This window comes from Priapulus caudatus, unplaced genomic scaffold, assembly GCF_000485595.1.
Source record: "Priapulus caudatus unplaced genomic scaffold, Priapulus_caudatus-5.0.1 Scaffold255, whole genome shotgun sequence".
NCBI classification, from domain to species: Eukaryota; Metazoa; Priapulida; class Priapulimorpha; order Priapulimorphida; family Priapulidae; genus Priapulus; species Priapulus caudatus.
The window spans coordinates 135,746-146,225 of record NW_014577316.1 but is presented as its reverse complement, the minus strand read 5'-3'; the positions used below and the strand labels follow the sequence as shown (position 1 = coordinate 146,225).

Here is a 10,480-nt window from a genome sequence, read left to right as displayed (position 1 = left end):
ATTTTCCTGTCGTTTGAAAGAAATTCTTGCGTGACTAAACGTAACTCTGAACTGCCCCCACAACATGCTGGCTTGTTGGAGGTTGTCAATGGTTGTTGCACGACATCCGTGAGAAGTGATTTGTACGGATTACGTAAATCGCATGTATATTGTTTGCGTTCAACAATTGCCGTCACTTTCACGTAATAATAGTCGATATAAACACTCCTTTTGCATTAATTTTCCTAGTTAGTCATAATGTATCTATCTATCCGCAACGATCAAGCTGTAGTAGTGGCAGCTACCTATAGTAGAATTTAAAGGCTATACATACCATAGGCTGTATCGTGATACGGATCGTATATCGTGAGCTACCCGTATCGTCGCACCCCCGTGTGATTGCACATACATACGTGCTCACATGTTTGCCAGCGTCCTCCGCTCTGCTATTATCGTAGCTCAGGATCGAAGTCTCCTACACCGTGGGTGTCTCTGTCGAAATTGGCCGCTGGGCTTAAGTAGACGTTTTTAATTGTTACAGGAAGAATTTCAGTCGATAAATGTATTCACGAATACCTGTTGTCTTCAGCGTTATACACACGTCGCGTCAAGACTGGAATCAAAGCCTAGCGCAGACCCGCGATTTTTGGTTGCTCGTCGCTGCAACCTGCAACCACAAGCGATCGGTCGCAATGCCGCAAATACTTCACCGCGTGTGCGCACACGTGCAATTTCAAAGCAATTCTAGAGCAATTTGGGAGCGATTGGAAGCGACGAGTCAATCAAAATCACACAACGTTGATTTCTTGCAACTCGTCGCAAGCGACCAGAATCGCTACGGGTTGCAGTTGCTCATTCCCGCAGAGGTAGCGATTTCACAGCAATTTTTACAGCGATTCTAGAATCGCTGTCAACGTTGAATGAAAAAATCGCACGTCTGCGTTATAGGCTTTACTCCTTCCATTAGAAAGCAGCGAACCTCGTTAGCGAATAAAAGTGGCATGTCATCTGCACACGCAACCTTACCAACGCCACGCGACAATTAACTTTCCACGTTTTATACACGCTTCATAACAGCGCCGGTTTTTTTCCTTTACGATTTTCGCTTACGGCGGCAGTGTGTCGGCAGCTGTTTCAGCAGTGAGCTTCATTTTGGCATGGTTGACATGCCCCCTATAGCGAACCATGTCCCCCCTCTATACTGTACACTGAGCATGTGCATGGGCGTGTTTAGCGGGGGTGCTTGACACAATCCGCACGGCTTGAAGTGGGGTATGAGGTGATGATTTAATCCTGGTAAAAATAATTTATCCTATTAAATAATTAATAGTTAAATTTTGTGTAACAATTTTGATTGGGTAAAAGGTCTAGAATTTTACCGCGGTTAAATTATTTCTACCGCCGTAAAAATAATTATTTTTGAGTACGATGGCCAACCATAAACGCCAACTGCAGCCGAGCTGCATTTAAATGAGGCGAATGAACTGCGTGGGAATAATTTGCACATGGTTCTAAACGTGCTTTAGAAATTTCCCATTTTTAGAGCGTAAGTAGAGCGAACTCCGACGAATCGTCTTTCTCGTTACGGCTGCTACTATGTTGTGCGAATATATGCACAAATTTTCCTGTCGTTTGAAAGAAATTCTTGCGTGACTAAACGTAACTCTGAACTGCCCCCACAACATGCTGGCTTGTTTGTTTTTAACTCACCTTGACATCGTTAAGATGAGCTGTTGCCATGGGGCGTTGTTCGTCGTACGTCCGTCCGTCCGTCTCTCCGTCAACATTTGGCTACGGTCAATGATAACTTGAGAACCGTTTGACCCATATGTTTCAAATTGCATACAGTTGTTACTCCTATGGGAGAGATGTGAACGTCCTATTTTGGAGCATGTCAGTTGACCTACTTTCGAGCCACGCCCACTTTTTGGAAACAATGGAAATGGCCAAAAGTCAGTTCAGGTTCAATGGATTTTGCTCATTTTTGGTATGTGAATAAATAAGGACTGGCCCCAAAACATATAACACGGGTTTTTATATTTTTTTAAAATTATGCAAATTAGGTAGATTTCGGCAATTTCACTATGCATTTCAGTGTCTGCCTGCAGTCAACGATAACTCAAGAACCGTTTGACCCACATGTTTCAAATTGCATACAGTTGTTACTCTTATAGGAGAGATTTAAACATCCTATGTTGAAGCACGCCAGTCGACCTACTTTCGAGCCACGCCCACTTTTTGGCAAAAATGAAAATGGCCATCTAGATTCATTCGATTTTGTTAAATTTACCTACCGTCCTACCTACCTACCTGGCCTACCTAATCATACCTAGGTGTAATATTGTGTTTTAGATTCTTCGTTACAGTAATTTGACTGGAATATTTTATTGCTTTTATTTGCACGATAATCAGAAACCAAAATGACGATCATTTAGGCGTAGCGCCATATCTCGCCCAGACTTCAGACTTTCAGATCTGAAACATTTATTTTAGCATCAAAACTAACCCTGAAACAAAGCAGTGAAATTTCTATTAGTATAAAACAGGGAATAAGGACATTTGATTACATTTCGGTCCGTCATAAATGAAACACTTACCAAATTTTAAATATCCTCTCTCTCTGCTATCACACCCAAGGTGAGCTATAGTGTCATTGACACTTTCATTGTATTAAACTCACAGGCTAGCACTAATAGAAATTTCACTGCTTTGTTTCAGGGTTAGTTTCACATCGAGCGATCACATGCAATCGAAATAAATATATTAGTTGTTGAAATCTCGATACGATTGCATGTGATCGCTCGTCTACTTGACAGGCACTGTTTAGCGTCTATCACGTGCTGGAGTGTGTTTGTGTCGTGTGTGTGTTGTGTGTCTGCTACGCGTTGCGTGGTGCGTCGCCCCGCCGCACGACACTTCTCCTCACGTGCGCGCGTGCGCGCGTGTGTGCGTGGCGTGAGAGAGATCAGGTATTACTTTTAAAAATAAATTCTACTATAGGTAGCTGCCACTACTACAGCTTGATCGTTGCGGATAGATAGATACCATTATGACTAACTAGGAAAATTAATGCAAAAGGAGTGTTTATATCGACTATTATTACGTGAAAGTGACGGCAATTGTTGAACGCAAACAATATACATGCGATTTACGTAATCCGTACAAATCACTTCTCACGATGATGTCGTGCAAACAACCATTGACACCTCAAACAAGCAGCATGTTGTGGGGCAGTTCAGAGTTACGTTTAGTCACGCAAGAATTTCTTTCAAACGACAGGAAAATTTGTGCATATATTCGCACAACATAGTAGCAGCCGTAACGAGAAAGACGATTCGTCGGAGTTCGCTCTACTTACGCTCTAAAAATTGGAAATTTCTAAAGCACGTTTAGAACATGTGCAAATTATTCCCACGCAGTTCATTCGCCTCATTTAAATGCAGCTCGGCTGCAGTTGGCGTTTATGGTTGGCCATGCGTACTCAAAAATAATTATTTTTACGGCGGTAGAAAAAATTTAAGCCCGGTAAATTCTAGACCTTTTACCCATCAAAATTGTTACACAAAATTTAACTATTAATTATTTAATAGGATAAATTATTTTTTACCAGGATTAAATCATCACCTCATACCCCACTTCAAGCCGTGCGGATTGTGTCAAGCACCCCCGCTAAACACGCCCATGCACATGCTCAGTGTACAGTATAGAGGGGGACATGGTTCGCTATAGGGGCATGTCAACGCATGCCAAAATGAAGCTCACTGCTGAAACAGCTGCCGACACACTGCCGCCCGTAAGCGAAAATCGTAAAGGGAAAAAACCGTCGCCGTTATGAAGCGTGTATAAAACGTGGAAAGTGAACTGTCGCGTGGCGTTGGCAGCTGCGTGTGCAGATGCGCTGCTGCACAGATGCGCTGCTGCGCAGATGTGCAGCTGCGTGTGCAGATGACATGCCACTTTTATTCGCTAACGAGGTTCGCTGCTTTCTAATGGAAGGAGTAAAGCCTATAACGCAGACGTGCGATTTTTTCATTCAACGTTGACAGCGATTCTAGAATCGCTGTAAAAATTGCTGTGAATCGCTACCTCTGCGGAATGAGCAACTGCAACCCGTAGCGATTCTGGTCGCTTGCGACGAGTTGCAAGAAATCAACGTGTGTGATTTTGATTGACTCGTCGCTTCCAATCGCTCCCAAATTGCTCTAGAATTGCTTTGAAATTGCACGTGTGCGCACACGCGGTGAAGCATTTGCGGCATTGCGACGATCGCTTTGTGGTTGCAGGTTGCAGCGACGAGCAACCAAAAATCGCGGGTCTGCGCTAGGCTTGATTCCAGTCTTGACGCGACGTGTGTATAACGCTGAAGACGAACAGGTATTCGTGAATACATTTATCGACTGAAATTCTTCCTGTAACAATTAAAAACGTCTACTTAAGCCCAGGGCCAATTTCGACAGAGACACCCACGTGTAGGAGACTTCGATCCTGAGCTACGATAATAGCAGAGCGGAGGACGCTGGCAACATGTGAGCACGTATGTATGTGCAATCACACGGGGTGCGACGATACGGGTAGCTCACGATATACGATCCGTATCACGATACAGCCGTCACGATACGACCCGTATCACGAATCAGCCGTCCCGATACGACCCGTATCCGATACAGCCGTCACGATATGATCCGTATCACGATACAGCCTTCACGCATACGATCCGTATCACATACGCCGTCACGATACGATCGATCACGATACAGCCTTCACGATACGACCAGTATCACGATACAGCGTCACGATACGACCGTATCACGATACAGCCGTCACGATACGACCCGTATCTACGATACAGCCTTCACGGATACGACCCGTATCACGATACAGCCGTCACGATATGATCCTTCACGATACAGCCTTCACGAATACGATCCGTATACACGATACAGCCGTCACGATATGATCCGTATCACGATACAGCCGTCACAATACGACCCGTATCAATCAGACTGCAGTCACGATACGATCCGTATCACGATACAGCCGTCACGATACGGACCCGTATCACGATACAGCTGTCCCGATACGACCCGCTATCACGATACAGCCGCTCACGTATACGACACCGTATCACAATACAGCCGTCACGATATGATCCGTATCACGATACAGCCTTCACGATACGACCCGTATCACGATACAGCCGTCACGATACGACCCGTATCACGATACAGCCGTCACGATACGATCCGTATCCGCATACAGCCTTCACGCATACGCCATCCGTTATCACGATACAGCCTTCACGCATACGATCGTACTATCACGATAAAGCCTCACGATACGATCCGTATAACGATACAGCCTTCACGATACGATCCATATCACGATACAGCCTTCACGATACGACCGTATCACGATATTTTCAAGTGAAACATACCTAGTCAACTCTAGAACCAATCAAACCAATCTACCGTGAACGATTAAAAAATCTGTATTGTGGAGATTTGGGTAAAAACTGCTCTGGAATTACGAATTGTGGTTGTTTCTTTTTTTAAGAAACTATACGCTACTAAATGAGAGTATTGATACCATGTTATTTGCAAATGGTTAAACGTATCTTCGAAAAACATCATGACTGATAGATTTCTCTCAGCTACCTACATTCGAGTGTGGCATATTTCGGGCATGAAATACGAATCGTACTGCCGCAACACTACGCAATCAAACTGACTTATTACTTACAGTCTAAATACTGTGGCAAAACACTTAAAGAGCCAATTCCCTGTGAGATATAATCGCATTTCGATTACTAGTAATTTTAATTAAGATGATTTATCTTACTAACCTATCGTTGATTCAAACTATTAAAGACACATTATTACAGGAGATGCATATGATGCACTTTCATCCACATTCAAGATGACGGTGCACAGTACCCTGCCTTTCTTCAACCCCACCTCTACTGGCACCTCAATGACGCATAGATAAATCTGATCATGATTGAGCGCGATGCCCACTAATTTCAACACGACCTAATTCGCCCAGAGGTCATGATCATATATCCACTAACTCAGACTACATCACTACCACAACCCCCCACCAACAAACAACCGAACACTACAGAACGCCCACGCCGACCCTCCCCCCCTTTCACCACCCCCCCCCCCCCCCCCCCCCCCCCCCCCCCCCTCAGAGTTACCAGTTTTTGACCATTGTATAAAGGTCATGCATCTATGGCTGAAAATTAATATGGACAATTGATTTCCGGCAACGGGGGTGCGGGCAGATTACTAACTTCTCTCATACCCAAGCACTATTCGACCTATAATCTACACTTCCGGTCACAACGGAGGCAGACGACCTCACTTTCGCTTTGACAGCACCTCCGGCACACCAGCCAATACGATGCGAGGAGGAACTGCGTCTGCGCGGCGCCAGACTAGGTAGACTGCGCGGCAGTTCGACGCTCTCTGCACAGGGCCTTGAGAAGCCACCTTCTGCTTCGGGCGGGAGCGGGAAAACAGGGAATTAGTCAGGATGTAAGGCTGTTCACACGGCGGGAAACCAACATGCATACAATATGCAATATTCAAGACCAATAGAAATACGAAGAGCAATACAAGACCCAAGCTAACACAACAACACGGAATGAGCAACACCAAACCAGGTATTCAAACGAGCAACCGCAAAATCAGACAAGATCAACATCAAGACCCCCGCGCACACCCTCTCTCACCCCCCCCCCCCCCTCGTGACCTCTGACAGGTGCTAAGGAACAACCATGACGATGCGGAAGTAAAATCGAATCATCCACTAAAGGACCGGGGGCTAGGTTATATGAGGTCGCCAACCCAGCACCATGGCTTCGCACGACACCGCCTTCGCCACCCCCGTCCGACCGCCCCTACCCCCTCCCCCCCCCCCCACCCAACAACCCCCCCCCCGAACCGCCCCCCCACAACCCACCCCCACCGCCCCCCTCCGCCCCCCCCGCCCCACACACCCCCCCCCCCCCCCCCCCCCCCCCCCCCCCAAAACCGCGCCCTCCCCCCCCCCCCCCCCCCCCCCCCCTCACAAATACTCTCGCGCTTGCTTACACAAAATCAGCCAACTGTCAGCAAACCGAGCTGTAAGACGCGCCACAAGCAGGCACACACTACGCCGACCCAACGCGCCGCCCCAAACTGCGCAGCTTACGCTACCCCCGCCCTGGTGTAATCCGGTGAACCGAAATACACGAAACACTAACACAGCTTAATGGCCTTCACACTCAACGTGTTATAATGACAGGCGCATGATAATGATTTAATTGGTGATAATTCTCCCAAACAATTTTACCCTGAGCTCACTGATTACAAGAATGGCATAGCAGCCTTATTGACACCCTGTTGATCACCAACAAATATGATCCACAGCATCTGGCCCACTACTGGCTGAATGATGCTCTTTGAATCAAATCACCGAACGATTGATTTGCGTCACACACGGCACTACATTCATCTACAGTAATTATTCTATTGCCATCTCGCAGGTATGTATCCTGCCACGAGCTACAATGACGCCTAAAGCCGGCTAACGGAAGTCATCAATGTCGCTTTACTAATGTTGTTAGGTAATTTCCAATGCTGGGTTAATTGATGTCACGTAATTTCAATGTGGCGTATTGATGCTTAGGTGATTTCTAATGTGGTGTATGGGATGTTTAGCGTAAGATTTCTAATGCTCGGACTATTTGACTCGTTAGGCTGATTTCTAATGTGGTTATTAATGTTATGGTGATTGAAGATATTGATACTGAATTGTTATTGTGAACTGATGATCACTGCGATTATCAAATTCGTTAGATTATTGATGATGAGGATTATCGAATGAGGTGTGCAGGATGATATGCAAATATGTTCACCATTGATCAGGTGTTTAGGGTGCAGTGATGCATGTAAATGTAAGGCGATGGTATCAAGGTTAGCCCAGCATGCAGTCTCACTGACAGTGGAAACGCGCATTCAATCAATGTTTAACTCGATTGTTAATGATCGCGCTTTTATGCAGTGAAGTAGTAATAGGAAGGTGATGTTATGTCAGGGCAAATTTGGTGCATCGATTGGAAAATGACTAAGCGGTGTGATCTCGATGGTTGTGTACGATTATTAATGTTATATTTAATCGTTGTAATATGACGGCTAATGGGTTCATAGTTATAGGTTATTGATCACTAACTGCATACAGTTGCCTAACTTGGAGTCCGCAACTCCTAATAGTACGCGTCAGTCCATTTGGGACATTTTCGCAAGTACACGCCCTTCAATACATTTCGGGTGCGGTGACCAGAAATGGTGACTATAAGTGTTGGCTTCATTCCCCAAACCCGGTCCTCTCATGCCGAGATGAGATGTCTGGGAGATCCGGCTCGCCTATCAGAACAAAGACGCACTACACCAACTACATTGACCAAACACACTCAGCAATATGGATTTGTGCCAACCTGCTGTTCGCGAGTCGCCACTATGAGGAGAGGCATTGGCAAACAAATTATTACTTGTAAGAAATGCATTTAGTGCTTCTATGAAAGCGAGAATTGCAAGAAATAGACTCACAGTCTGTTTCTAGCCCCATGATATTTCTTACTCCCTGAACTTTGTTCACAGTATTGTTTTCCTTTGCGTGTGCCAGCGGAAATTAAATCTAGCCATAAAGTGCTACACTATAATGAACAAATTCATAAAAAAACTCAGGAACACACCCCAAAACAAGAAAAAAACTTATGCTGGCCAAGGGGCAAGCACATCGTCGGAAGTAGTGGACATGCGCGTTGGCAGATCGTGGCCACAAACACAAGTACAATCTCCCTTCTGCCAATGATCTGACAGCTGTTGATATAGTCGCAATCCAGGACCGACCTGCGAATGTATACAACCACCAGAACATCCCAAACTCGGCACGCCTTTTATGATTGACAAACAAACTCGAACCTGGGTTGAAATATGTCAACTGACAATCATATACACAAATATCCTAAAGCGCGCGGCACTGTGAAATTTGAGGCGCGCGAAAACAGGTATAAATCACTCTCTGTCCGACCATATAGAGTAACTCTCTGTTCTTATCCACCTCGCCTCAGCTTGGTATGACACTTTAAGTACTTATAGCAATCATGTAATATTAATAAATCTATATAATATTGTCTAGATTATTCTCATCGCAGTTTCGATGCTGCAGTCACTCCTAAAGCGGATATAACTCGTCGGAGAGAAAAGTGCTGTTAAGCGATTAACGGTGGGCAATTCCTAGGAACGTCTCGCTGCTTATCAGTAGATCTCATCTACACACCTCTGGAAGCGTGGTTAAGTGCAGACCCTTCACATCATTACAGACAACATACACTGAGATCGTTTCGCTAAGCAGTGTAGATCAAACGGATTCAATTGATTAATGGTAAATTTAGTGAACATTAGGATCACATAATTCTGATTATTCAATGTTCGTGTCGATTTAGCGAAAATCGAATTGCCCAACAGCATGGCTACTTCACCAATCAACAATGGCTCGTAATTCCCAGTAATAGACAGCGGACCGCGTGTGCCTAGAACTCAATTAAACACCACACTGACCACTCTCACATGTGACTTGACTGCCACACGCCAGCAAACTAACTAATCATATCAGCCCTTGCGCGTATGTCATCATTGTGCTATTAAACGCCTCATTGCGCGAAGTATGATTATGGGCATTGCAACGTGCACGAAGCAGTAATCAAGCAAACTGAGCATGCGCTTATTGAGTACATTAATCTGGAAAGACAGTGACCAACGGAATTCCTGTAGCTTTGCTGAACAATCGATCGATGCGGCGAAGTGCGTAAAAAAAATTTTTTTAAAAAAAGGCCCCAACGGGTTTGAACACGCTTGTTTTATATGAAATGATTCTGCGGTTTGCCCCATAGTGGCAAACCTATTTTCTGGGATAAGAGGTACCGTTTTGCTTAGCTGACCACCTGAAAGAAGAACGTTAGAGCCAATCATTTATTACCATGACCTCCTACCTCACATCTGGCACGCCAACAAGAGACATTTGTTCTATAATCGTTAGAATAACTCTTGATTTAATTGCACCTGAGGCAGCCGTCATTTCAGCAGCATCTGAATGGTGTTTACCTGCCGCAGGATAACTGCCTCGATGATAGCTTGACGTGCTGCCGTAATTCTTTTTGGCCTAGAGCTTTCGGCATCGGCAGAAGCGAAGGTCGAGACAGCTGATCTCGGCGATGAGTGCCATAGTCTCGCCACCATCATAAGCCACGGGACGGAACATGCCTCGTCAAGGTAGCACGAGCGATCACATGCCAATCGGTATCGAGACTTCAACAACTATATATTTATTTCGATTGCCACCCTATATTTATACACCACTGCAAGTCTTGCAACCCAAACCCTGGCCTGAACTATCATATTTCTTGTTAGTCATTATCTTAGAAATCAGCATGCGCGACTGGGGCCCAAATTGACAA

General features: G+C 45.2%; 1 protein-coding gene across 1 annotated transcript in view; it reads left to right on the top strand.

Annotated features, from left to right (window-relative positions):
- Nucleotides 1–10,480, top strand: part of LOC106808130 (dynein heavy chain 1, axonemal-like) — a 79,184-nt gene that overhangs the window by 64,686 nt on the left and 4,018 nt on the right. The gene's annotated exons all lie outside the window — the stretch shown is intronic.